At 40.9% G+C, this 27,021-nt stretch overlaps 1 protein-coding gene across 2 annotated transcripts in view; it reads left to right on the top strand.

The window, feature by feature from the left end:
• Positions 1 to 301: 301 nt before the first annotated feature.
• Positions 302 to 27,021, top strand: part of LRRC8B (leucine rich repeat containing 8 VRAC subunit B) — a 79,056-nt gene continuing 52,336 nt past the window's right edge. For both annotated transcript variants that reach the window (XM_023207980.2, XM_023207972.2), the window contains exon 1: positions 302 to 480. The gene's annotated coding sequence lies outside the window, so the exon portion shown is untranslated. The remainder of the gene's footprint in view (positions 481 to 27,021) is intronic.

Here is a 27,021-nt window from a genome sequence, read left to right as displayed (position 1 = left end):
CATGGCGCGCTCGGGGAGATAGCAGCTGCGCTTTGTTTCCAGCAGTGAGAGGTGAGTCACCGGTTCCCGCAGCCCCAGAGCTGGGCAAACACTCAGGCCCAGGCAGCTGAAAAATTCACAGCAGGAGCAGCTACCGAAGCGGCTGCAGCCTTTTCCTCCTCTTCCTCCTCCACCTCCGCCACTGCTACCGCCACCGCCGTGGTCGCCGCCTCCGCGCCCTGCCTCCGCCCAGTCCCCTCCTCCTCCACCCGCGAACTTAGTCAGCGGTTCGCGCCGCCGCGCGCCCATTGGCCGGCGGAACGCGCCGCGTCACAATGGAGCCGGTCGGAGGCGGTGAGCTGGGCAGCGCCGGGGCTTCCCGCTGAGCCCGCAGCCGCCGGCAGCCGGGAAAGTGCAGGCGCGGGGCCGCCGCCTGCGCGCCCGGAGCGGCCCAGGAGCACGCCGAGGGGAGCGCGGGCGCCCGGGGCTGGAGTGGCGCAGGTAGGTCGGAGCGTGACACCCCGGTTCCAGAAGGGGGAGTCGCGCCGACCGAGGTGGGGAGGAGTAGGACCGGGCACGGGGACGCAGCAGGTGGGGCTGGCCGAGCAGGTGCGGTTACCTGTCCACGCCTCACCTGCGAGTCAGGCTGCGGGTCGGTCGCGCGGCTGCAGAGACGAGTGGCGGCTTCGTTCTGCTCCCTGCCTTCGGGAGAGACAGAGCCCCACACTCAGAGGACCTCTCCTGTATGCTGGGGTCATTTGGGGCAAGAGGAGTGGGCGGTCGCGCGGAGGCAGTTCCCTCTGTCTCCCCCGGGAGTCTTGGCGTTGCACCTGAGCGTGAGTCCTCGGGGCGGGGCGGGAAGGGGTTTCCACTTTCCCAGGCTGTCGTCTCGCTCCAGGTGAGCGCAACTCCCCTGAGGGTGCCCCCATTAGGTTGCTCTCTTTTGCCCCCTGCACTGGCGCTGTTTATTGGGAACTATTTTACGCTCTTGGATACTCGTTGTTTACCTATAATTTGGTGGCGGTGTTGGCTGTTGATTTGTTTGAGAAAGAAGGGGCAAGTGATACCAATTTAAAAAGAAGACTCAAGAGTTTCCCCTGCGCTTAGTTGAGCAGGTGCTGAAAGGTCAGAGGGGAGGAGGCTCAGTATTGGCTCATTAATCTGTGTCCTCAACTGACTTCCTAACGTCCATAGATTGCCTTTAGATGACATTTGTGGAAGACTTTTTCTTTGTGGTCAAAAAGACACCCCTCTAAAAGAACAAAACCGACATGTGAACTTCCTTGAAATTCACTTCGCCTAAAGACAAAACAAACAAAACGTCCCACTGATAAAAGATATAAGTATGAACATTTTAAATTGTAAATATATAGCCAAATTAAAACAATTTGTTCAGCGTATATTAAGACATTAAATAGCATGATTTTTATTAAAAGACTTAACCCATTTGCAAATGATATAATAGTCTTTCCAGAACACACCAGAAATGTAAAAACAAATGTATCTTGATCAGATGATTCTGTCCCCTAAACCTAGGTGTAGGAGTGAGGATGGAAAAGAAGTCAAACTGCAGTATAATTTTTTAAACCATTCCAGTACCCTCTATGTGTACAGGCTACACTCCTGAGAACCCCAAATGCTCTTTGTTTTGTTTTTGTTTGTTTGTTTTGTTTTGAGACAGAGTCTCAGTCTATCGCCCAGGCTGAAGTGCAGTGGTGCAATCTCCGCTCACTGCAACCTCCACCTCCTGGGTTCAAGTGATTCTCCTGCCTCAGCAGGCGCCCGCCACCACGCCCGGCTAATTTTTATATTTTTAGTAGAGGCGGGGTTTCACCTTGTTGGCCAGGCTCATCTCGAACTCCTGATCTCAAATGATCCACCCACCTCGGCCTCCCAGAGTGCTGGGATTACAGGTGTGAACCCAAATGCTCTTTGAATTGTGGGTGCCGGGGCGACTTTCTTTTTCTCCTGGCTTTCCTTGTCAGCAGCTCTACTCAGAGAATATAAAGTGACAGCCAACCCTCCAAGGTAATTGGGCCTGTGTAATTTTAGAATATAAACCCTAATATGTCTGATACTTCTGTAAGCTAAAAAGAGGTCCCTTCATTCTGGTAGAGAATGGGGGTGATGATGTCATTGAGTGCACCCTTGGGTCATGGCACTTTCCTTAGCCTTAGTGTCCCCCAAAACAATTTTAAATCTGCTTGTAGGAATTAAGTTTACCATTCTTTGAAACGTGTTCTCTTTTTCTTCAATTGGTAAGGTGTTCTAACGTGTTCAGCCTATTATGAATCTTTTCGCATTCTGAATGATTTCATTTGACTGGTTGAGATTTGCTTTTTTAAATCTCTTCTCTACCGCTATCACAATTTCCCATTGCTATTTTAATTTTCAGAATCCTCAGAATGAAAACACCAACAGTAATTGAAATGAAAAGGGGCTTAATAAAACTTAAAGGATACTAAGCCCTCCAAGTATTTTAGGCTAATCTATGTGAGCATTTTCCTGCAGTGGCCTGAAATTTGTTATTTTTTGTTGTTTTCTGAAGTTTAAGGGGGAAAATATTTTATAATTTAGAACATCCTTGCTTTAGCCAAACTTTTTCTGATAAACAAGGGTTTTTGTTTTTGTATTTTAGTTTTCAAATTCTTCTGATGGTACCTGAGTATTTTATGTTTTCTGGATTTTTTACTATTCATAGCCATTTAATCCAATCCCCGATTTTCATTTGATGTGTCTCTAAAGTTGAATTCTCAAATTTTACTCTTATTTCTCCTTCCCAGCATCCTTCTACCACACACTGATATTTTTAGAAATGAATGCATTCTGATTCTGTCATATTATTACACACTTGGTGGAATGATTTGCATTGCCTTGCATGGAGCAGGTTCCCCACTGCTATCCTGACTCCCAGAGCACTGGGTACATCAGCAAACAGTTCAGACCTGTGACCGTTCAAGAGGAATTTGGGAGACCCAGTTGTAGTGTAGAATTTATTTAACCATTTGTAAAATGCCTTCTAATTTGCGTCATATCTGTTTTCATATTGCTGCCTTTTATTGCTATTGCCTACTTTTGTTTTATTCCCCATCCATATTTTCTAAACTTCCTACATGCCTTTATTATGACTTAATTTCTCTGGTGTTTAAACTAATGCTTTTGGCAGACATAATAACCTATTTTTCTTTTTCTGATCATTAAGATTGATCTTAAATAAAATTAGGCCTGGCTCCAATCATTGATCTCTCTCCTGAGTACTTAGCACTGTGGTTCATTTAGATAAGACTCTCCTGAGTTCTTATCACTGTGGTTCATTTAGAAACTGAACAAAGGGTAACAGTAAACTCCCTGTTCTATGACTACCTTTCCTTTAGGAGTCTACTGAATTGCAACACAATTTACATTTACTCCTTCAATGCTGCCGAGAACCTGAGTAAAGGAAATTAATAAAAATGAGTTGTCAGGGCTTCAACTTTGACCTTTCCCTTTGGCCTTTTTGACGTTTTTGATATGGGTCATGTGATTCTGCTTGTTTCTTTCTAGACTGTATATATTTAAACTTCATCTCTTGCTTTTTTTAAATTTAAGAGTCCCTTTAAATTCTTTCTTCTCATCTGTCATCCTGTGACCACTTCCAGGGCTCCGTTCTGCAATGCCTGTTCTTCGACTGACAAGCACAGCATCTTTCACAGACACTGCCAGCTGCACAGCTTCTATTTCTCTTCTGTTTCCAGCTCCATGCAGGTGACTGAGATCTTCCTCTGCTCATCTCTGATGGAGACCACATTCTTTATTGTTGAGTAGCATATTCCTTTTGATTCTTTCTCAGGTAGCAGATTTAAGAGCATATTCGAACCTTCCTTATTCTGTCAGATTCCTTTTCAGCATTTTGAAACTTTTTTTTTTTTTCAAAGTCTCTTGCAAATTACAAGCAAGAGTTCTTCAAGGTTTTACCTAAGAGAACAAACTTTGCAGACTGACAGGCCTGATTCAGAATTCTGTGCCATCACTTTGGATGAGTTGTGGATTAGTTAAAATTAGTTGCCAGCTACAGAGACTGCAAAGAACAATAGCTTAGTCAAAATGATGCTTGTTTCTCTTTCACATTAAAAAAACTTGCAGAGAGGCTATCTATGGCTGGTGTGATGGTTCTACAGTCTTCTGAGAACTAGGCTGATTCTACCTTTTGGATCATCTACCATAAATAAGATGAGGCCCTCAGCTTCATGATCCCAAGATGGAGCTTCAGCCATCACCCCCAAGTTCCAAGTAGCAGAAAGGAGGAAAGAAGGAAAAAAGAAGGAGGGGAAATGCAAGAGCCCATGGTCTCTGAAGGAAAATTCCTGGATGCTGTCATATACTTCTTGTTATATGTCATTGCGTAGAACTTAGTAACATGACCTCAGGTAGCTGGAATAGAGACTCGGAAATACTATCCTTATTCCAGACAGTCTTATTCCTAGCTAAATTAAAAAAAAGAGAGAGGCTCAGATCCTTAGCAAAAAGTGGGGAATTTTGGAGGTATCCAAACACCATGGCTATCCTAACCCTCTTTTTCCTTGACTAACACTGTCTTTCTCACAGGAGTCTTAGGATTAAAATAAATGTTATACATTAACACATCTAATGTAGTATCTGGCGTAAAACACACTTTCAGTAAATGCTGTTTATATTGTTCCTTATTTCTTTTCCTTGAATTGTCTAGTTTCTTTGCTACAACATCACTGGCCCCCAAATCCTATTAATATTTTAAATACTTGGGCACTTACCCTACTTGGTGTTATCAGACTGCTGTGTTGTATCTTGTCATGGGAGGAGATGAGGTTTTTGAGTGTCAGGGAGCAAGACATTATTACTCAATGTCAGCAGTTATTCTTAGCCTGAAAACATGGCCTGTGAAATCAAATAGATCTGGACACAAATCCTCCCTCAGTATGCAACCATAGTCTCTCTCTCTTTCTCAGTTTTTTTAATCTGTAAACTGGATAATAGCTGACTGTTAGGGTTGAATGAAAAAAGTATATAAAGTGCTTAATACTGTCCTCAGTAAAGTGGTAGCTTTTCTTTTTTAATTTGGCCTAACCTGTGTGAGCCTTTTCAAAAATCAGTACTTATTCTGTTTTTTTTAAAGTTGTAAAAATCTGTAAAATCAGTTTATCACCCAAGTGATAGCAAAATTTTTTCTATATATTTTGATATAACAAAGTACAGAATGGTTAATGTACAGAATGTTTAAGCCTTAACCTTCCTCAGCCTTGAATTGTTTTTGGCTGAGCCACTCTCAGAAGGTAAACATTATCACCATTTAAAATATTTCACAGTATTTTTTCTTCAGTAGCTATTAAGCATCTAGTTTGTGCCAGGCAATGATGATGAGCAAAAATGTACATGGTCCCCACCCTCATGAAGATCTGGGACCGTACTGGGAAGGACAGGTGAATCAATCACTCACTGCAAACAGATGAGACGTTGTCACTGTGAGGTTGCTATAAAGGAGATATCGGTCGGGCATGGTGGCTCATGCCTGTAATCCCAGCGCTTTGGGAGGCTGAGGCGGGCGGCTCATCTGAGGTCGGGAGTTCAAGACCATCGTGGTTAACACAGTGAAACCCCGTCTCTACTAAAAATACAAAAAAAAAATAAAAATTATCCAGGCGTGGTGGCGGGTGCCTGTAGTGTCAGCTCCTCGGGAGACTGAGGCAGGAGAATGGCATGAACCCGGGAGGCGGAGATTGCAGTGAGCTGAGATCATGCCACTGCACTCCAGCCTGGGTAACAGAGCAAGACTCCGTCTCCAAAAAAATAATAATAAATAAAATTAGAGTATATCATGTGTAACTTCTCAATGTGACACTCAGGAATAATCTAATGCTTTTACAGTTTATTTGGGCTATATTAGCAAATTTTAAATACAGATGCTGTCTTCATACAACAAGCAGATGCATCTGAGACGGCACTGTAAAGTAGTATATTTTTGTAGAGGGTCAGAGGGTTGATTTGCATCATCCTTAGCCAGTGGAATTTGAAACCATGTGGCTGAATGGAGAAAGACTGTTGGCAAAAAAAAAATCAGTAGCCCATAAAGCAGCAGTGGAAAATGACCACAGGATGGGAAGTATGAGCAGTGTGTTTCAGAGGGTTGGGTGACTGGACTAGGCATGGGATGGCCTTCTCAATGACGGTGGACAACCCCCACGGCCAGTCCCTCTGTACCTTTCCATTTTGCACAGACAAGAACCAGCATGGCAGGGGGTGCTATTGGCAGGTGCGTTAGAAGGTACCATTTCTCCTTGCCGTGTCCCGCTGAGCTATTAGGGGAGTTTGTGGGGGAAATGATGCCTCTGTAATCCCTGTAACAGCCTTGGAGGATGGCAGGGAACACTCTACTTTGATGCATCTTCCACGTATTGTGGTATTTTACATGGATTGTGGTATGGCATGACTGAGCCTTGGGGGTTAAACCATGAGCCATTGCACTGAAGAATGTTTCTTGCTCTGAGTCGACAAATTTAAGATAAATTCTGTTCATCTAAAGATTTTAACTTCATTTCTCTTAACAAAACTGAGTTTATTCCTGGCCCCATTTCAATGCTAAAATAAGCAATCCTAAGCTAAGCAATGACTTGTCTTTGAGAAGCATTTGTGGATCATGTAGGGAAGCTTAAATTTTTCCCTGAAGGTTTGATAATTTGAGTCTGTGAAACAAAGTGATAATAGCTTCACAGGAAAAAAAGGCTGATAAATTTTATTATGTGCACATGTATGCACAGGAGTCGTATAAAATATTTTAAAAACTCAAAAGAAATGGCCAGATGGTTAATGCTTATATACCATCTTGAGGTAACAGAAAGAACAGGGGCTGAGAGCATGGCTAAAAACAAGTAATGGTGGTAAATCAGGTTATGGTGGCAAGACAGGTTATGGGAAGGAGAGAAGAGGAGGCCTGGCCAGCAAAGGTGGTCTTGTTATCTAAATGAACCTCTCTGGTAGCAGCCCTCAGATAGAATAGATGGTAAATGTTTCTTTCAGACCTTTAAATCTGTCAGACTCTCAGTTAATCTTTCCTAGATCCAGACAGACAAGGTGGGGCCTCAGAGAAAGCCTGGCTGCATTAATGCAGATACTCTACAGACACAAATCTCCCCAATAAATGACAGCTTTACAGGCCTACTTCTGTTTTGCCCTCCTAACAGCCATCTCAAAATATGTCAAAGAAGTATATTTTGGGGTGCAATATTTTGGTTTCCTTCAGTCATCATGCTGTTTCTCAGAGGCACAGTGTTGTGCATGGTGGTCAGGTTTGCAGGCAATCCCAGAGAGTTTATGCTGGCCAGTGGTGCCCTAAGGTGCCAGAGTCTTTCACCCTCCCTTTCCCTGGAATGCCCTTGTAACTTGGACTTCCTGCTTCGGATTTGCCCGGGTATTTGCAGTTCCTCCCTCAGTGGCACACCAAGCTCCTTCCTACCTCAGGGGCTTCTCGGTTGTTCTTTCTGCCTGGAATGCTCTTCCCTTGTAAATTTCCATGACTACTTTCTGCTCGAGAGTCAGCTCAAATGTGACCTCAGAAATACATTCCCTGGCCAAAAGTACCCATACCCCCTACCTATGTTCCCATCATAGTCTTTCAAACCTTGGTTTATTGTTTGCTTGCTTGTTTACGCTCTATTCCCCTCACCCCCACCAAAATATAAGTTCTGTGAAAGCAAGAGCTTTGTCTCCCTTGTTGAACTGCTCTCAAGTCTGGTGTGTAGTAAATGTGCCCAAACTGCTGCATGTGATAGTGGGTGAATAATATTACCTCACTGATATGATTTGGCTGTGTGCCCACGCAAATCTCATCTTGAATTGTAGTTTACATAATCCCCACATGTCGTGGGAGGGACTGGGTGGATATTATTGAATCATGGGGGCAGTTTCCGCCATCCTGTTCTTGCGATAGTGAGCTAGTTCTCACACTATCCGATGGTTTTATAAGGGGCTTCCCTCTTCACTGGGCACTCCTTCTATCTCCTGGCACCCTGTGAAGGGATGCCTTCCATTATGATTGTAAGTTTCCTGAGGCCCCCATAAGCCATGCAGAACCGTGAGTCAATTACACTTCTTTCCTTTATAAATTACCCAGTGTTGGGTATGTCTTCATTAGCAGTGTGAGAATGGACTAATACACCAAGTAGTTATAAAATGGGGATAATAATATCCATGCCACCTACCTCACAGAACAAATGAGGGCCTGGAGTTAGTGTATTGAAGATGCTTTCCTCAGAATTTTCTGTTCACCTTTAGATTGTGTATTTTTGCCAGCAGCAATACTATTTACCCAAGTATGTATCCTAAGTTTCTTGGAACTCATTCTGGGCTTCTCCTTGCTTTATTCTCCCTACAGTCCTCTTATAGGATTGGTAACCCATTTGTCTAGAGTCTATAGCCTTCAAGTCCTTCTATCACTGCCCTTCCTCTACAGCCCATTTTCTGCTGTGAGTCTTCAGGAACACTGCCAGTTATCTTCTAACTGATAATGACTTTGTAGTCTTGAGCATAGTCTCTGCCACCATCACCTACAAATTTATTGTCCACACTGCAGAAAGTAATCTTTCTAAAAGACAAATCTCATCCCATAATTGCCTGGTTTAATAAGCCTTTAATGGCTCCCTGTGCCTCAGGATTAAGTCGAAACACCATGGTGTGGCATGTGAGAAAGTCTTCCTTTGTCTGACTTCTGCAGCTCTTCAGCTTCATCTCTTGCCACTCTGTCATCTCTGTGTCCACAGTGCATGTACCATAGACACAGTGTGCGGTCACACCCCCATATACCAGCTGTCCTAAACTATTTGCAGTACAGGGAGGAAGGTTCTGGATAGCCAGATGGCTTCATTCCATAGCTTTGTTCCTTCCCTTTATTTGGGATCCTCTTGACAAGCACACGACCATCTTTCAAGGTTCAGTTAAAGCATACCTCTTCTGAAAGACCCTTCCTGACACCTTCTCTCTGCCTGTCACCCCCAACAGCTCCTCATTCCCTCTTCTGTGCCGCTTCTGAGCTATACCTATCATAGTACCTAGGCTAAGGAACATCTTGGCCTCCTCCTGGATGCTTCTTCATGATAAACACTATATTTTGTTCATTTCCTGGATTCCTGGGCCAGACGTCATACATGGCATACTGTGGGCATGCGGTGGATATCCAGAAGAGAATTAGGGAATAAAATTAGCATAATTATTACCTAGTCTAGGGCTTCATTTCAATAACGTGCTTTTGACTGGTATTTGCATAAAATTTTAAAGAATATCTCCTTGAAGGTTAGAAGTAACAAGGTATATTATACATGCTGTTAATAGATATCGGTTGAATAGCTAAAGTACTTTGTTTATGGGCTAGGATTTATGGAACACTTACTGTGTTCAGAGTTCCAGATGTAGCAACTTGTAGGGGATGCTTGAGATGGCTTTTGTACTTTAATGAAATAATCCTGACTTTGGCTTTCTATTAGAAGTCAAAATTTTAGATGGTTAACACAGGCTCTTCTTGGCTTATAAGTAGTTTATAACAATATCTCTGAATGTTTTTGAGTATCCTCTACAAGAATTTTGAAAAACGATTTGTTCTCATACATTTTTAAAGTTAATGTCTGAAATTTTTCATCATAATTTTGAATAGTTGCAGACAGTTGCATTTCTAATGTTATAACTATTGGGTTTTAAAATCACTCTTTTAAATGTACCCAATGGAAGTTAAATTAAATACCAAAGTAATTTGATGTCTCTCATCATCCATTTAAGAAATATAAAAATAAGCTCTTCTGGAAAAGTCAGGAATTTTACATAGATCTTTTTTCTCATGGAACTCATTTTATTCCTCTTCTATTCTATAAAACTATTCTATAAAAATGTAACACTGTTATGATTGAAAGTTTTTCATTGATTATCATGTCTTACTTTTGTGACATACACACACACACAAACACACACACTCAGTATATTTGTTTTTAAAAAAGTACTTGTGACAATAAGGCTCTAAATGTTGAAAAACATTTCTTTTGAATTGTTATTATGATTTTTCACTAGTACACAATTGACCAGAACAACACATATAATCAAAGCAAGTGTTTCTTTTTAAATGGAAGTGCTTAAGAAGTCTTGCCATATAAATACATGGGAATGAAGTCAGTATAATTCCATTCTGTCTTCTAAACTCCTGAGTTATATGCCCAAAGATATCTGGTGATTTATCACAAAAACGACTTTTCAATGTTCTATTGCTTGACGGTTTGATTAGGTCTTCCTCCAGTGTTGATCTAATCAAAGAAATAGAAACTTTACTCTGACTCCCAAAAGGATTTTTCTCAGGCCTGAAAGTCTTTCACTTTGTCGGTATCTGTAATCCTATGGTTATTTCAAAATGGCCCTCTGCTTGGGGGCCTGGAGATTTTTATACCCCAAGACAATGCACCATAAGTGAACTCCTGAGAAATAAGATGTTTGCCTTTCTTTTTTACTACAGTAAAAGGGTGAATTTGAAAAGGGGAAAAAGAATATGGTTGGAAAGACCAAGTAGGGCAATATGTATTTTGAAGGAGGTCCTCTTAGGCAGGGTTAATTGATTTAGAAGTAGATTCCACCACATTGTCAATCACTCCAAATAAGACTCCCAAGCCCCATACCCCAGCTTGAAGATCACTGGTTTGGACACTAAAGAAAATTTTTCAGTCAAATAGGTATCAACTGTTAGGTCCCTAGTAGGCCAATTTAAAGATTCCCCCTTGGTGTACACAGGGATATCAGATAGGGAAAGAGCATGGATAGAACATATCACTCTTTTGGACCCAGGTATGATGGCTGGAGCCTGTAATCCCAGCTACTCAGGAGACTGAGGTGGAAGGATGCAGTGAGCTATGATAGCACTACTGCACTCCAGCGAAGGTGACAGAGCAAGACTCTCTTTTACAAAAAACAATAACAAAAAAGAACATCACCTTTATAAATATACCTAATAGAAACTAATTTGATACCAAAGTGATTTAGTTACCATCATCCATTTTAAGAATGCACGAACAAACTCACCTAGAATAGTAAGAAATTGTACACAATTCTTTGATACCCATTATTAGACTAGATATGAAAAGAACATTGGTTAAAGATAACCAGACGCTTGACTGACAGTCATCTGGGTGAGTGAGTGACTGGTTTCTAAGAACAAGTCTTAATCCCACTGGGAAAGAAAATGCTTAAGCAGTTTATCAAGAAAGCTAATTTCTTGGAAGAGTTTGTGAATTCCAGCATGCAAAAAGGTTTGGTCCTGGGCTAGATTTGGGACATATTTTTTTTTCTTTACAGATAAATGCAATTGAGAGGGAAAGGAGTAGACAACAGGTTGGAGTTGGGCCTGGCCATCACCTCGTTGAGTTGGGAGCCTTTCCTGGGGCCCTCTGGATTTCAGGACATTCTGTTCCTGTTTAAGAGAGTACTGTATAGCTGTCCCCTGCTCTCTTGCCTTCATATAGCAAAACAGCTTATAGCAAATCTCTGCAGAACCCCCCCAACACATCACTTACTATGATAGACATTTGCCCATCACTGCTAACTTATTAAGTGTTCATATTCACATTTATTTTCCTGATGACCTGCAGTAGAGGGTACAAGCATTATCCCCATGATACAAACGTGGAAACTGAGTTCCTGAGGGGATATGTGGCTTATGTAAGTGAACCACACAGTTACCAGCAGATCTGGCACTCGAATCCTGATAAAGCAGGTTTTTCTATAATAGATTGCCTGGCTCCTTTTTACAGGTGTATTATTTTAGAAAAATCTCTAAGGATTGGGAAACTTGCCTTAAAGTACTAGTATGAAGATTGAGATAGACAATTTCATAAAATGCCTGGTAGAGTGCACGGCTCATAGCAGGCCCTAGAGTTTTTGAAAAGAAAATTAATGTATTTGAGTATTTGCTCCGACATGCTTCATTTTACAGATTTTTAAAAAATTAATTCATTCAGTAGATTTTTTGAGCACTTAATATGTGCCAGGCACTGTTAACAGGCACAGGGAAAAAAATCCAACAGAGAAAACAGAAAAAACCCTTTTTGCATGAAGCGTATATGCTAGAGGAGGGGAAATAGGCAAATGCAAGGTATAATGTCATGCCACAAAGTGCTCTGAAGAACAGTCAAACAGAGTGAAGGACTAGAGAGTGGTTCTTGGTGGGGATTAGGTAGTATACCGTCAGGGACAGCATTTCTGGGGTGGGCAGTTTTGATACCGAGTATTATGCTCACCTGAGTCTGAGTTCCAGCTTTGAGTTTATTTGGGTAAGTTGATTCGAGTCATGGTATTCCAGAGTTGTGTGGAAGTAACCTGAGAGGGTACTTTTAATTTTTAACTTTTTCATATTATGGATATACTTGAAGGTCTTTCCCAGAATACACACATACTCATATGTGTACAATTTCAACATGCCTTGAAATCATCCTTAGAATCCGCAAGCTCATACCCCTGTTCTATTTCAGTCATTTCTTTTAACTGGTAAGATACTAAGATTGAGAAAGGCAAAGTAAAAATTTTCCACAGTGTCACAACTAATTAATCACTGAATCAAGGACCTAAGATTCCCACAAAGTCATTTATTGTTTTTTCTATTAAAATGTGTAAGTAACACCAGGTCTAGTAAGGGAGGCTTGAGGCTTGAGTTCAAGGCTGTGGCACTATGATCATGCTATAAATAGCCACTACATATCAGCCTGGGCAACATAGCAAGACCCTGTCACTTAAGAAAAAAAAAAAATTGCAAGTAGCTAGAGTGTTTCTCCTGATTATTTTGTATATGCATTGCTGTGATCTGAGTCTGAGTGTTGGTGTTCCAGCAGAATTCATGTGTTGAAACCTAATCCTGAGGCGACAGTGATGAGACGTAGGACATTTGGAAGATGATTGGATTGCAAAGGCAAAGCCCTCATGAATGGGACTGGTGTTCTTTTTCTTTTCTTTTCTTTTCTTTTTTTTTTTTTTTTTAATTTTGAGACAGCGTTTTGCTCTGTTGTCCATGCTGGAGTGCAGCGGCATGATCTCGGCTCACTGTAACCTCCACCTCCTGGGTTCAAGCAATTCTCCTGCCTCAGCCTCCCTAGTAGCTGGGATTAAAGGCACATGCCACTACACCAGGCTAATTTTTGTATTTTTAGTAGAGATGGGGTTTCACCATATTGGCCAGCCTGGTCTCGAACTCCTGACCTCAAGTGATCCACCCGCCTCAGCCTCCCAGAGTGCTGGGATTATAGGCATGAGCCACCACACCTATCCAGGATTGGTGTTCTTATAAAGGAGGTTGGAGGGAGGTTGTTTGCCTCTCCCACCATGTGAGGATACAGCAATAGGGCACCATCTATGAGGAACTGGCCCTTACCAGTCACCAAGTCTGCTGACATCTTGATCTCGGAATTCCTAACTCCTGGAACTGCGAGAAATAAATGTTTGTTGTTTACAAGCCACCCCAGTTCATGGTATTTTGTTATAGGCGCCTGAATGGATTAAGACATGCATCATTTTTATTTACACAGAGTAAAACCTCCCCAAGTAGTTTATGTGGCTGATAGGGCTTCTTGTCCTGTTTCCTGACCAGTATCACAAGATAAATAACATTTCAAGTATTCCAAATGTCCTAGAAAATTATGAGCAAGGAGAACTCTGGCTGGTGGCAGGAGAGTAAAAAGCATATTAAGAAGCAGAGGTCTTGCAGTAGGAAGATTTCTCTTTCCTTACAGATGAAATTTTGGCATGGCAAAGAACAGTTAGGAACTGATAGTGCCTTTGAAGGTCTGAACCAATGGACAGCAGAGAATGTTCCTGTTTCTTTCATAGAAGCAGTGACTCCCTTAGAGTGAAGCATCAGCCATCCCCCACCCCAACCCCAGTGATTTCCTTTGGGGACATTTTATACAGAGACTTGGAAGATAAACTTGTCACCTTTAGGAAAATATTCATTGTAGTAAGTTATCTTCCCAACCACACTTCCTTAACAGATGTCTCAACTTTTAGTACTACAAAGTAACTAAACATTTTAAGTAGCAGTCAGGCATGAAGACGTCATTTCCAAAACTGGATGCTGTTTAAAGGTTTCAATTAGCATCTTCAAGATTGTTTTGTTTTGTTTTTGAGACAGAGCCTCACTTTGTTGCCCAAGCTGGAATGCAGAGATGTGATCTCAGCTCACTGCAACCTCCACCTACTGGGTCCAAGCAATTCTCCTGCCTCAGCCTCCCAAGTAGCTGGGACTACAAGCACCCACCACCACGCCTGGCTAATTTATGTATTCTTTTAATAGAGATGGGGTTTTGCCACGTGGCCAGGCTGATCTCAAACTCCTGACCTCAGGTGATCCGCACATCTTGGCCTCCCAAAGTGCTGGGATTACAGGCGTGAGCCACCGCGCCCAGCCCCTTCAAGGTTTTTAATACATCTGGCTTTAAAATCTCAGAAGCCTAGCAAGACTGTCTCCTAGAAACATTGATATTTATTGAAATTTTGGGGTGTTTTCTATTGTTGCTCTCTTAAAGGCAAAGAAAACCTATTTTTCTAGTTAGAATTACCCCTTAATGCATTGGCAACTCTGAAAGAAGAAATTCTAGCCTTTTCTCTCTTTTTTTTTTTTTTTTTTTTTTTTTTGATTTGGTTCAGAAAGTTTTATTGAGGCTATAAGCTGGGAGAGGCACTAAGAAATCACGTATTCAATACAATTTTTCTGTGATAAGTCCGTGAGGTCGATAAGCCACATGTAAATAATTCTTACTTTCTCTAGTAGCACACTTTTATTTTGCAGGTGAAAAAAAATTGAAGGCATTTCTTAAACCGTCTGTAAAATAGGGTATCAAGGCCAGATTCTCTAACTTCCCCATCGAGGGTTCTACCCAGGAGGTCCTATTTCTCAAAGAATTCCGATAGAAATCTTTACTGCTACCCATGCAGAGGTTTGACTATTTGGATTGGTTTCACTTCTCCATTAAGTGGCATATCTGGTAAATATTCCCTTAGAAATTTGTCAATAGAATCGAAACATAAAAATTGACTTGTGCACATACAAAACTTCACTAGCTTTTACAAACAAACAAACAAACAAAACCAAACAAAAATAACCACCCACTAAAGTTTGTGACTGTGTGTCACCAATAGAACTGATTGAAAAGTGAGCACTGGCTGGGCGTGGTGGTTCACGCCTGTAATCCCAGCACTTTGGGAGGCCGAGGTGGATGGATCATGAGGTCAGGAGATTGAGACCATCCTGGCTAACACGGTGAAACCCCGTCTCTACTAAAAATACAAAAAGAAATTAGCTGGGCGTGATGGCGGGCGCCTGTAGTCCCAGCTACTCGGGACGCTGAGGCAGGAGAATGGTGTGAACCTGGGAGGTGGAGCTTGCAGTAAGCTGAGATTGCGCCACTGCACTCCAGCCTGGGAGACAGAGCCAGACTCCGTATCAAAAAAAAAAAAAAAAAAGGGAAAAAGAAAAGTGAGCACTGCTGTAAATTATTTTGTTCATATCCAGCCATATGACTGGTTTGACTGCCTGTCTCTGGAATTGGGTGGTTGCACTTCCACAACCTTAAGGTTACCAAATTTTTACTGTGAGCAAAGAAAAATGTAAATGTTAGATATGAGTTCTAAATTTCTTTTCAAAGAATGAATATGTCAGTATGTTCAATTCTTTGCCTTCTACTTTTAAACATAACTTCCTCCTAAAGCAACCTTATTCTTTTTTTTTTTTTTTTTTTTTTTTTTATACTTTAAGTTCTAGGGTACATGTGCATAACCTGCAGGTTTGTTACATATGTATACTTGTGCTATGTTGGTGTGCTGCACCCATCAACTCGTCAGCACTCATCAACTCGTCATTTACATCAGGTATAACTCCCAATGCAATTCCTCCCCCTGCCCCTCCCCGTGATAGGCCCCAGTGTGTAATGTTCCCCTTCCCGAGTCCAAGTGATCTCATTGTTCAGTTCCCACCTATGAGTGAGAACATGCGGTATTTGGTTTTCTGTTCTTGTGATAGTTTGCTGAGAATGATGGTTTCCGGCTGCATCCATGTCCCTACAAAGGACACAAACTCATCCTTTTTTATGGCTGCATAGTATTCCATGGTGTATATGTGCCACATTTGCTTAATCCAGTCTGTCACTGATGGACATTTGGGTTGATTCCAAGTCTTTGCTGTTGTGAATAGTGCTGCAATAAACATACGTGTGCATATGTCTTTATAGCAGCATGATTTATAATCCTTTGGGTGTATGCCCAGTAATGGGATGGCTGGGTCATATGGTGCTTCTAGTGCTAGATCCTTGAGGAATCGCCATACTGTTTTCCATAATGGTTGAACTAGTTTACAATCCCACCAACAGTGTAAAAGTGTTCCTATTTCTCCACATCCTCTCCAGCACCTGTTGTTTCCCTTTCAAGGATTGCCATTCTAACTGGTGTGAGATGGTATCTCATTGTGGTTTTGATTTGCATTTCTCTGATGGCAAGTGATGATGAGCATTTTTTCATGTGTCTGTTGGCTGTACGAATGTCTTCTTTTGAGAAGTGTCTGTTCATATCCTTTGCCCACTTTTTGATGGGGTTGTTTTTTTCTTGTGTATTTGTTTGAGTTCTTTGTAGATTCTGGATATTAGCCCTTTGTCAGATGAGTAGATTGCAAAAATTTTCTCCCATTTTGTAGGTTGCCTGTTCACTCTGATGGTAGTTTCATTTGCTGTGCAGAAGCTCTTTAGTTTAATGAGATCCCATTTGTCAATTTTGGCTTTTGTTGCCGTTGTTTTTGGTGTTTTAGACATGAAGTCCTTGCCCATGCCTATGTCCTGAATGGTATTACCTAGGTTTTCTTCTAGGGTTTTTGTGGTATTAGGTCTAACATTTAAGTCTCTAATCCATCTTGAATTAATCTTCGTATAAGGAGTAAGGAAAGGATCCAGTTTCAGCTTTCTACTTATGGCTAGCCAATTTTCCCAGCACCATTTATTAAATAGGGAATCCTTTCCCCATTTCTTGTTTTTCTCAGGTTTGTCAAAGATCAGATGACTGTAGATGTGTGGTATTATTTCTGAGGACTCTGTTCTGTTCCATTGGTCTATATCTCTGTTTCGGTACCAGTACCATGCTGTTTTGGTTACTGCAGCCTTGTAGTATAGTTTGAAGTCAGGTAGCGTGATGCCTCCAGCTTCATTCTTTTGACTTAGGATTATCTTGGCAATGCGAGGTCTGTTTTGGTTCATTTTGAACTTTAAAGCAGTTTTTTCCAATTCTGTGAAGAAACTCATTGGTAGCTTGATGGGGATGGCATTGAATCTATAAATTACCTTGGGCGGTATGGCCATTTTCACAATATTGATCCTTCCTATCCATGAGCATGGTATGTTCTTCCATTTGTTTGTGTCCTCTTTTATTTCACTGAGCAGTGGTGTGTAGTTCTCCTTGAAGAGGTCCTTTACATCCCTTGTAAGTTGGATTCCTAGGTATTTTATTTTCTTTGAAGCAGTTGTGAATGGAAGTTCATTCCTGATTTGGCTCTCTGTCTGTCTGTTACTGGTGTATAAGAATGCTTGTGATTTTTGCACATTAATTTTGTATCCTGAGACTTTGCTGAAGTTGCTTATCAGCTTAAGATTTTGGGCTGAGACAATGGGGTTTTCTAAATATACAATCATGTCATCTGCAATCAGGGACAATTTGACTTCTTCTTTTCCTAACTGAATACCCTTGATTTCTTTCTCTTGCCTGATTGTCCTGGCCAGAACTTCCAACACTATGTTGAATAGGAGTGGTGACAGAGGGCATCCCTGTCTTGTGCCAGTTTTCAAAGGGAATTTTTCCAGTTTTTGCCCATTCAGTATGATATTGGCTGTGGGTTTGTCATAAATAGCTCTTATTATTTTGAGATACGTTGCATCAATACCGAATTTATTGAGCGTTTTTAGCATGAAGAGCTGTTGAATTTTGTCAAAGGCCTTTTCTGCATCTATCGAGATAATCATGTGGTTTTTGTCTTTGGTTCTGTTTATATGCTGGATTATGTTTATTGATTTGTATATGTTGAACCAGCCTTGCATCCCAGGGATGAAGCCCACTTGATCATGGTGGATAAGCTTTTTGATGTGCTGCTGGATCCGGTTTGCCAGTATTTTATTGAGGATTTTTGCATCGATGTTCATCAGGGATATTAGTCTAAAATTCTCTTTTTTTGTTGTGTGTCTCTGCCAGGCTTTGGTATCAGGATGATGTTGGCCTCAAAATGAGTTAGGGAGGATTCGCTCTTTTTCTATTGTTTGGAATAGTTTCAGAAGGAATGGTACCAGTTCCTCCTTGTACCTCTGGTAGAATCCAGCTGTGAATCCATCTGATCCTAGACTTGTTTTGGTTGGTAGACTATTAATTATTGCCTCAATTTCAGAGCCTGCTATTGGTCTATTCAGCGATTCAGCTTCTTCCTGGTTTAGTCTTGGGAGAGTGTAAGTGTCTAGGAAATTATCCAGTTCTTCTAGATTTTCTAGTTTATTTGCATAGAGGTGTTTATAGTATTCTTTGATGGTAGTTTGTATTTCTGTGGGGTCGGTGGTGATATCCCCTTTATCATTTTTTATTGCATCTATTTGATTCTTCTCTCTTTTCTTCTTTATTAGTCTTGCTAGCGGTCTATCCAGTTTGTTGATCTTTTCAAAAAACCAACTCCTGGGATTCACTGATTTTTTTGTGTCTCTATCTCCTTCAGTTCTGCTCTGATCTTAGTTATTTCTTGCCTTCTGCTAGCTTTTGAATGTGTTTGCTCTTGCTTCTCTAGTTCTTTTAATTGTGATGTTAGAGTGTCAATTTTAGATCTTTCCTGCTTTCTCTTGTGGGCATTTAGTGCTATAAATTTCCCTCTACACACTGCTTTAAATATGTCCCAGAGATTCTGGTATGTTGTATCTTTGTTCTCATTGGTTTCAAAGAACATCTTTATTTCTGCCTTCATTTTGTTATGTACCCAGTAGTCATTCAGGAACAGGTTCTTCAGTGTCCATGTAGTTGAGCACTTTTGATTGAGTTTCTTAGTCCTGAGTTCTAGTTTGATTGCACTGTGGTCTGAGAGACAGTTTGTTATAATTTCTGTTCTTGTACATTTGCTGAGGAGTGCTTTACTTCCAATTATGTGGTCAACTTTAGAATAAGTGTGATGTGGTGCTGAGAAGAATGTATATTCTGTTGATTTGGGGTGGAGGGTTCTGTAGATGTCTATTAGGTCTGCTTGCTGCAGAGATGAGTTCAATTCTTGGATATCCTTGTTAACTTTCTGTCTCGTTGATCTGTCTAATGTTGACAGTGGGATGTAGAAGTCTCCCACTATTATTGTATGGGAGTCTAAGTCTTTTTGTAAGTCTCTAGGGACTTGCTTTATGAATCTGGGTGTTCCTGTATTGGGTGCATATATATTTAGGATAGTTAGCTCTTCTTGTTGAATTGATCCCTTTACCATTATGTAATGGCCTTCTTTGTCTCTTTTGATCTTTGATGGTTTAAAGTCTGTCTTATCAGAGACTGTTATTGCAACCCCTGCTTTTTTTTTTCTCCATTTGCTTGGTAGATCTTCCTCCATCCCTTTATTTTGAGCCTATGTATGTTTCTGCATGTGAGATGGATCTCCTGAATACAGCAAACTGATGGGTCTTGACTCTTTATCCAGTTTGCCAGTCTGTGTCTTTTAATTGGACCATTTAGTCCATTTACATTTAAGGTTAATATTGTTATGTGTGAACTTGATCCTGCCGTTATGATATTAACTGGTTATTTTGCTAGTTAGTTGATGCAGTTTCTTCCTAGCCTCGATGGTCTTTACATTTTGGCATATTTTTGCCATGGCTGGTACCGGTTGTTCCTTTCCATGTTTAGGGCTTCCTTCAGGGTCTCTTGTAAGGCAGTCCTGGTGGTGACAAAATGTCTAAGCATTTGCTTATCTGTAAAGGATTTTATATCTCCTTCACTTATGAAACTTAGTTTGGCTGGATATGAAATTCTGGGTTTAAAATTCTTTTCTTTAAGAATGTTGAATATTGGCCCCCACTCTCTTCTGGCTTGTAGAGTTTCTGCCAAGAGATCTGCTGTTAGTCTGATGGGCTTCCCTTTGTGGGTAACTCAACCTTTCTCTCTGGCTGCCCTTAACAGTTTTTCCTTAATTTCAACTTTGGTGAATCTGACAATTATGTGTCTTGGAGTTGCTCTTCTTGAGGAGTATCTTTGTGGCGTTCTCTGTATTTCCTGAATTTGAATGTTGGCCTGCCCTACTAGGTTGGGCAAGTTCTCCTGGATGATATCCTGAAGAGTGTTTTCCAACTTGTTTCCATTTTCCCCCTCACTTTCAGGCACCCCAATCAGATGTAGATTTGGTCTTTTTACATAATCCCATACTTCTTGCAGGCTTTGTTCATTTCTTTTTCTTCTCTTTTCTTTAGATTTCTCTTCTCGCTTCATTTTATTCATTTGATCCTCAATCGCTGATACTCTTTCTTCCAGTTGATTGAGTCAGTTACTGACGCTTGTGCATTTGTCATGTATTTCTCGTGTCATGGTTTTCATCTCTGTCAGTTCGTTTATGGCCTTCTCTGCATTAATTATTCTAGTTATCAATTCTTCCACTCTTTTTTCAAGATTTTTAATTTCCTTCACTGGATATGTAATTCCTCCTTTAGCTCTGAGAAGTTTGGTGGACTGAAGCCTTCTTCTCTCATCTCGTCAAAGTCATTCTCTGATCCATTGCTGGCGATGAGCTGCGTTCCTTTGCAGGGGGAGATGTGCTCTTATTTTTTTGAATTTCCAGCTTTTCTGCCCTGCTTTTTCCCCATCTTTGTGGTTTTATCTGCCTCTGGTCTTTGATGATGGTGATGTACTGATGGGGTTTTGGTGTGGGTGTCCTTCCTGTTTGTTAGTTTTCCTTCTTACAGTCAGGACCCTCAGCTGTAGGTCTGTTGGAGATTGCTTGAGGTCTACTCCAGACCCTGTTTGCCTGGGTATCAGCAGCAGAGGCTGCAGAAGATAGAATATTGCTGAACAGCAAGTGTACCTGTCTGATTCTTGCTTTGGAAGCTTCCTCTCAGGGGTGTACTCCACCGTGTGAGGTGTAGGGTGTCGGTCTGCCCCTAGTGGGGGATGTCTCCCAGTTAGGCTACTCAGGGGTCAGGGACCCACTTGAGCAGGCAGTCTGTCTGTTCTCAGATCTCAACCTCCGTGTTGGGAGATCCACTGCTCTCTTCAAAGCCGTCAGAGTCATTTGCGTCTACAGAGGTTTCTGCTGCTTTTGTTGTTGTTGTTTAGCTGTGTCCTGTCCCCAGAGGTGGAGTCTACAGAGACAGGCAGGCTTCCTTGAGCTGCTGTGAGCTTCACCCAGTTCGAGCTTCCCAGCGGCTTTGTTTACCTACTTAAGCCTCAGGAATGGTGGGCGCCCCTCCCCCAGCCTCGCTGCTGCCTTGCCATTAGATCGCAGACTGCTGTGCTAGCAATGAGGGAGGCTCCTTGGGCGTGGGACCCTCCCGGCCAGGTGTGGGATATAATCTCTTGGTGTGCTGTTTGCTAAGACCCTTGGTAAAGCGCAGTATTGGGGTGGGAGTTACCCAATTTCCAGGTGTTGTGTGTCTCAGTTCCCCTGGCTAGGAAAAGGGATTCCCTTCACCCTTGCGCTTCCCAGGTGAGGCGATGCCTTGCCCTGCTTCAGCTCTCGCTGGTTGGGCTGCAGCGGCTGACCAGCACCGATTGTCCGGCACTCCCCAGTGGGATGAACCCAGTACCTCAGTTGAAAATGCAGAAATCACCTGTCTTCTGTGTCGCTCACGCTGGGAGCTGGAGACTGGAGCTGTTCCTATTCGGCCATCTTGCTCTGCCCTGCCACCTTTTCTCTCTTAATCAGTGAAAGGCCCTTTCCCCCATATTGCCCTCTGTGCCCCCCATTTTTGGGTATTTCTAGCCTACTTTTTCATCTGTATGCCTTGTTACTATGGTGACAGGCACCATAGAAATAGAGAACAAAGCAGATGTAATAAGCGTCTCCTACATGGTTTACAGTGCTAAAAAGAGATCTAAGATTTTCAGGCATTCCTTTTTCTTCATTAATGGTAGAACTGGACCAGCCCAACATTGTTGGGATATAGGGGCTGGTATGGGCTGCTTTGGACCCTGCAATTCCCATTGTCCTTGACTTTATCAGTCCTTATTCTACACAGGAGTCATGAAGGTGAAGAAAGACTAATGGGAGTCTGCATGGAAAGTGTAACATAGAAATTAGGGCTGCAGAAACAGCGCGTTGCAAAGGACAGATACTTCTGCTGAAGCGTATTCCATGGGAGGGAATCTTGAGCCAGCTGGAATGTTCACCAGTCATTGATCCTTTTGCTTGATTTTGCATTGTTGAACTTAACCTTTGAGTAGAAACATTTATCAGCTAGGTTTCTCCCACTTCAAGGTACTTAGCCTATATTAGATTTTTTTTAATTAAATGAAAATAAATTTGGATTACTAATAACTTGCAATATTTGCTCCTGGCCATTGTGGCCATTGAATTTTTTAAAATAAGTAGTTAAACAGCTCATGCATGCTTATCTTTTACTTGTTTTAGAATTATAATTAAATATTTAGCAGATATTGTGAAAGTTATTGTTTTCCATAAGATCCAGGAGAAATTGTCCATAAATTGCTTTTAACCTTCTACATGCATGTTTATTATTTTATTTATTACATCTTCTTGTATCATTTCTGGATATCTTTAATCAATTACCTAAGATTAAATAAAGTGTTCCAGTTACTCAATTCCATCACCTGGAAAATTATTTTTAAGTTTATTATTTTTTTAAGTTTCATGTTGCTTTTATTTTTATGTTGGGGACGTGTATAGTTTTAAAATAATACTATGTTTAGAATATAAAGTTGTGATACATGAATCAAATGTTTGGAGGTATAGAAGCTGAATGATCCATGTGCCCATTGCATTGTGGTATGAGGGCCTGAAACTCCTTCTACCTCTAAATTCTTGTTTCTTTGCCTATGTGGCTTGTTTCTTTTTGCTTGATGAGCAAAAGAAGTATTCTTTCCCAATTTCGTTATCTGTTGTCATGGCCCTAACAGTAATGTGAAAATATGTCTGAATCAACCCCACACTTTGAGTTTTAAAAAACCCACACAGTGTAACCTTCCCCAGTCATGTCAGCTTTTCCCCTTTGTGGCATGAATGAAAGAACAAGAGCATTGAAGTGGGAGTTGGAACACCCACTGCTGACCATGGCACAGCCTCTGCCAGGGGTGAACTTGGAGATACATTTATAACCCTATACACAGCATATGGCTTCACCAGGAAGGGCCCAGGAGCCCCAAGGAAGGTTTTGAGAGATTATATCGATTTGTTATGGGGAGTAACACTGGCAACTGTATGGAGGGTGTGCTGAAGATGAGAGAGATCATATTGCAAGACCAAGTAGGGCAGTGGGATGAAGTAGAGGAGACTAGTAGAAAAGTTAGTTTAGAAAAAAGTCATAGGATTAAATATTCTGTTTCCTTTTATCAGAAGATCCTATGGTAATTACTTAAGTCAAACCGTGATTACTGACATTTTACTATAACTACTAACTTTTTCAGAGGAGTGGATCATTTTGAACCAAATGATTTACGGTCAAATCGTCAAATTTCAGGTTACCAGTGAGTGTGCTTTATATTAGCACAACTTTAAAAATCATAGCTTCTAAGCATGGATGTCTTCTGACTGAAAATGGGAAAGGATTTGGGAGAAGTACTGTTTGTTCTATGGAAGAATAATGACATTTTGCACAGGAGAGGTTTGCTGAAACCAGGTAATCCCTCCAGGCAGTGTAGCTCATTGTCTTCCAGAAAGCTAAAACATTATGGGCTCATTGGGTAGGGTTTCTTAGCCTAGAGAGAATAGAGGTTGTGTTTGTGAGGAGCTTATTCTTTCATGGACTGCTGTTCTCTAAAACCTCCTGGGCGGAGAGAGTTCCCATCACTTTTGGTGTTGTCATCACTGTGAACGTAGAAAGTAGACCAGGTAGAATTATTTCTGTTTTTATCAATTAAAAAGCTGACTTTCTGAGGGGCTGCATAACTTGGCTAAAGTTAAGGCAGATGGTAGGCAGATAAGAGTTCAGTCTCCTCCATCTTTTTCCTGACTTCTACTGTACCATGTGCCTGAAGTAGCCACCTTCACACATTCTTTGGAACAGAAAGTATTGACTATACCAAGAATCAAATTTTCCTGATAATTTTTGTAACTGTCCTCTTGATATAATCTACAAATTATATTATTTAAATGAATAATTCATGGATTAAAAAATTTCAATGTGCTGTATGGCTTTTACCTTTAAAAGTTGTAAAATCCTGGGAGCATTTGAAACTTAAACGCAATCCCAAGGCTACTCTCATGTACCAAAAATATGGAACTAGACAGAGATCTCCTGGCCTTGAACATGTCTTGCTTTCATGACATCTTGGTTATTATTTATTTCTTGAACCTGCACCTACCTTTAGCTAAGGGACTAGAGAAGAGTATCGTCTGCTAGGGCAAGCTTTTGAGCTCTCTGGCTCAGTTCTCACAGTGGCTCAGTCTCCTAAGAGTTTCAGAGTCTTCAAGGTGTTTTCTCTACCTGCCCCGCAGCATCTGAAGCACTTACTATGATTATAATAAAATAACAGATGATTTGTTTAATCTTTGTCTGTGTCACCAGACTATAAATTCCATGAGGTAGAGATAGCACCTGTTTGAGGACATCACTGGTTTTGCTTATTTTGTTGCTTCTCCAGTGCCATTTACCACGTAACAGCCACTAAATATTTACTGAATGAGTGAGTGAATGAATGAGTGAATGAATCCATGTTTAGCCTGTTGTTCCTTCCATTGAGCTAAGCTACTTTTTATTTTTCTCAGAGATCGCTTTGAAGAATATTCATATTAATGCTCATTTTACTATTATGAATTTACTAGTCTTGCATGTTTAGATAAGTCACATAACTGTCTCAGTTGCCTTATCTGTAAAGTAGAGAAAATCTCATGGGGTTTTTGAGAGTTTTAAATAACTTATATAAGCACTTATAAAAATACTTAACATAAAGCTATCATCATGAGTATTGGCATCCGCTATTGTTATAATATACAAGCATATTCAACTACTTCAACCTGACATCAGCTACTTCTTAGGGCTTATGTGTCCTCACACTAGACTTGTTTTGTCTTATATACTGGGGGGAGCTATTAAGGCAAGCTCCACCTGATTTATCTTTTGTAAGTTGTCAGTTCCGTGAACTACACTTAAATTTACTTTTTTTCTGGTAATTTTAAAAGTAGAGTCAAATTACTTAATGCTGAAAAATTAGGCTTGCATAGTTATTGATCTAATAAAAGCACTGTTGACAAAATAGAATATAGCTTTCTCGGGACAAGATCACAAAAGCCTCTACATTTTTTGTTATAGCCTGAAACTTTTTCAGTCTTCACGTTTTCTGAAATTCAACCTTATTCGGTAAATAGACAAGTAAAAGAAAACTGTGGTCCTTCACCTTTTTAATGGACGTTTTGAGACATGTAGACTATAACCTTGAAAAGTCTTTTATGCTAATTGGTCATCATGGGTAACAACACCCAAAGTATTCAAAGTAACATAAGTCTAAGGTATAAATTCATGTTTTATTTGTTAGGAATCTTAGAACTTCTTTGATTCTTTTTCTGTTCTGCATGAAGGTAACAAAAACCAGTGAGTGGTAGTTTTCTTATTATAAAACAATCTATACAAGAGAAAATTTATTCTAATATTATCTAAGTTTTGAAAAACTGATTTTTTTTTTTTTTTAAGATGGAGTGTTGCTCTGTCACCCAGGCTGGAGTGCAGTGGCGTACTCTCAGCTCACTGCAACCTCTGCCTCCCGGGTTCAAGTGATTCTCCTGCCTCAGCCTCCCAACTAGCTGGGACAACAGGCACATGCCAGCACGCCTGGCTAATTTTTTTTTTTTTTTTTTTTTTTTAGTAGAGATGAGATTTTGCCACATGGCCAGGCTGGTCTCGAACTTCTGACCTCAGATGATCCACCCACCTTGGTTTCCCAAAGTGCTGGGATTACAGATGTGAGCCACTGTGCCTGGCCATTTTTTTCTTTTTATTTATTTATTTATTTATTTTTTGAGATGGGGTCTCCCAGGCTGGAGTGCAGTGGCACTGTCACGGCTCACTCCAGCCTCGACCTCCCAGGCTCAGGCTATCTTCCTGCCTCAGCTTCCTGAGTAGCTGGGACCACAGTTGCATGCCACCAAGCCTGGCTAATTATTATTATTATTAATTATTTGTAGAGATGAAGTCTTGCTATGTTGCCAGCCTGGTTTTGAACTCTTGGACTCAAATGATCCTCCCTCCCTGGCCTACCAAAGTGCTGAGATTATAGTCATGAGCCACTGCACCCAGATGATTTTTAAAATCTCTATAAATGTCTGTTTATGCAGAACAAGATGTAAGAATACATAGTTATTTGGTGTGTGCAGTAGGGTTTCATGAGAAGGAAAGGGAAATAAAAGGAAGGAAGCTGTTGTTCAGTAGTTTACACTTTTGATTCTTACTGTTTTCCTCTCTAGTAACATCCCAGAGATGTTACACATGGTGAAGTCATATTTTAAAAAAATTATTTCTAAACAAAATGTTTCTTTCCCTAATGAGATTCTGGTTTGGGTGCTTTATTGTCAGTGTGCTGGGAATTTTGGAATGTTCTCTGTGTATTTCTATGATTTTGACCTAATAATCTCATTTGGATTTACCAGGCTCAGCAGCTGTTGTTTTTATCGACTATTGCTAAGTCGTATTAATGTCTAAAGTTGAAAAATCCTTTTCCTGTGCTGGCCTAGATTATTCAGAGTTTTATAAAATTTAAGTCTTCTCTCCAATGCCTGTGATTTTTATTTGCTTGTAAGAAACCTTATAATATTAATATCCCAGTGGGTTCTTGAGATGTGCTAAGCCTATTTGCAGATCTCTCACAGGATGCTAGTGATGT

Source organism: Piliocolobus tephrosceles, chromosome 1 (genome assembly GCF_002776525.5).
Source record: "Piliocolobus tephrosceles isolate RC106 chromosome 1, ASM277652v3, whole genome shotgun sequence".
NCBI lineage: Eukaryota > Metazoa > Chordata > Mammalia > Primates > Cercopithecidae > Piliocolobus > Piliocolobus tephrosceles.
This window is presented reverse-complemented; position numbering and strand designations above follow the sequence as displayed.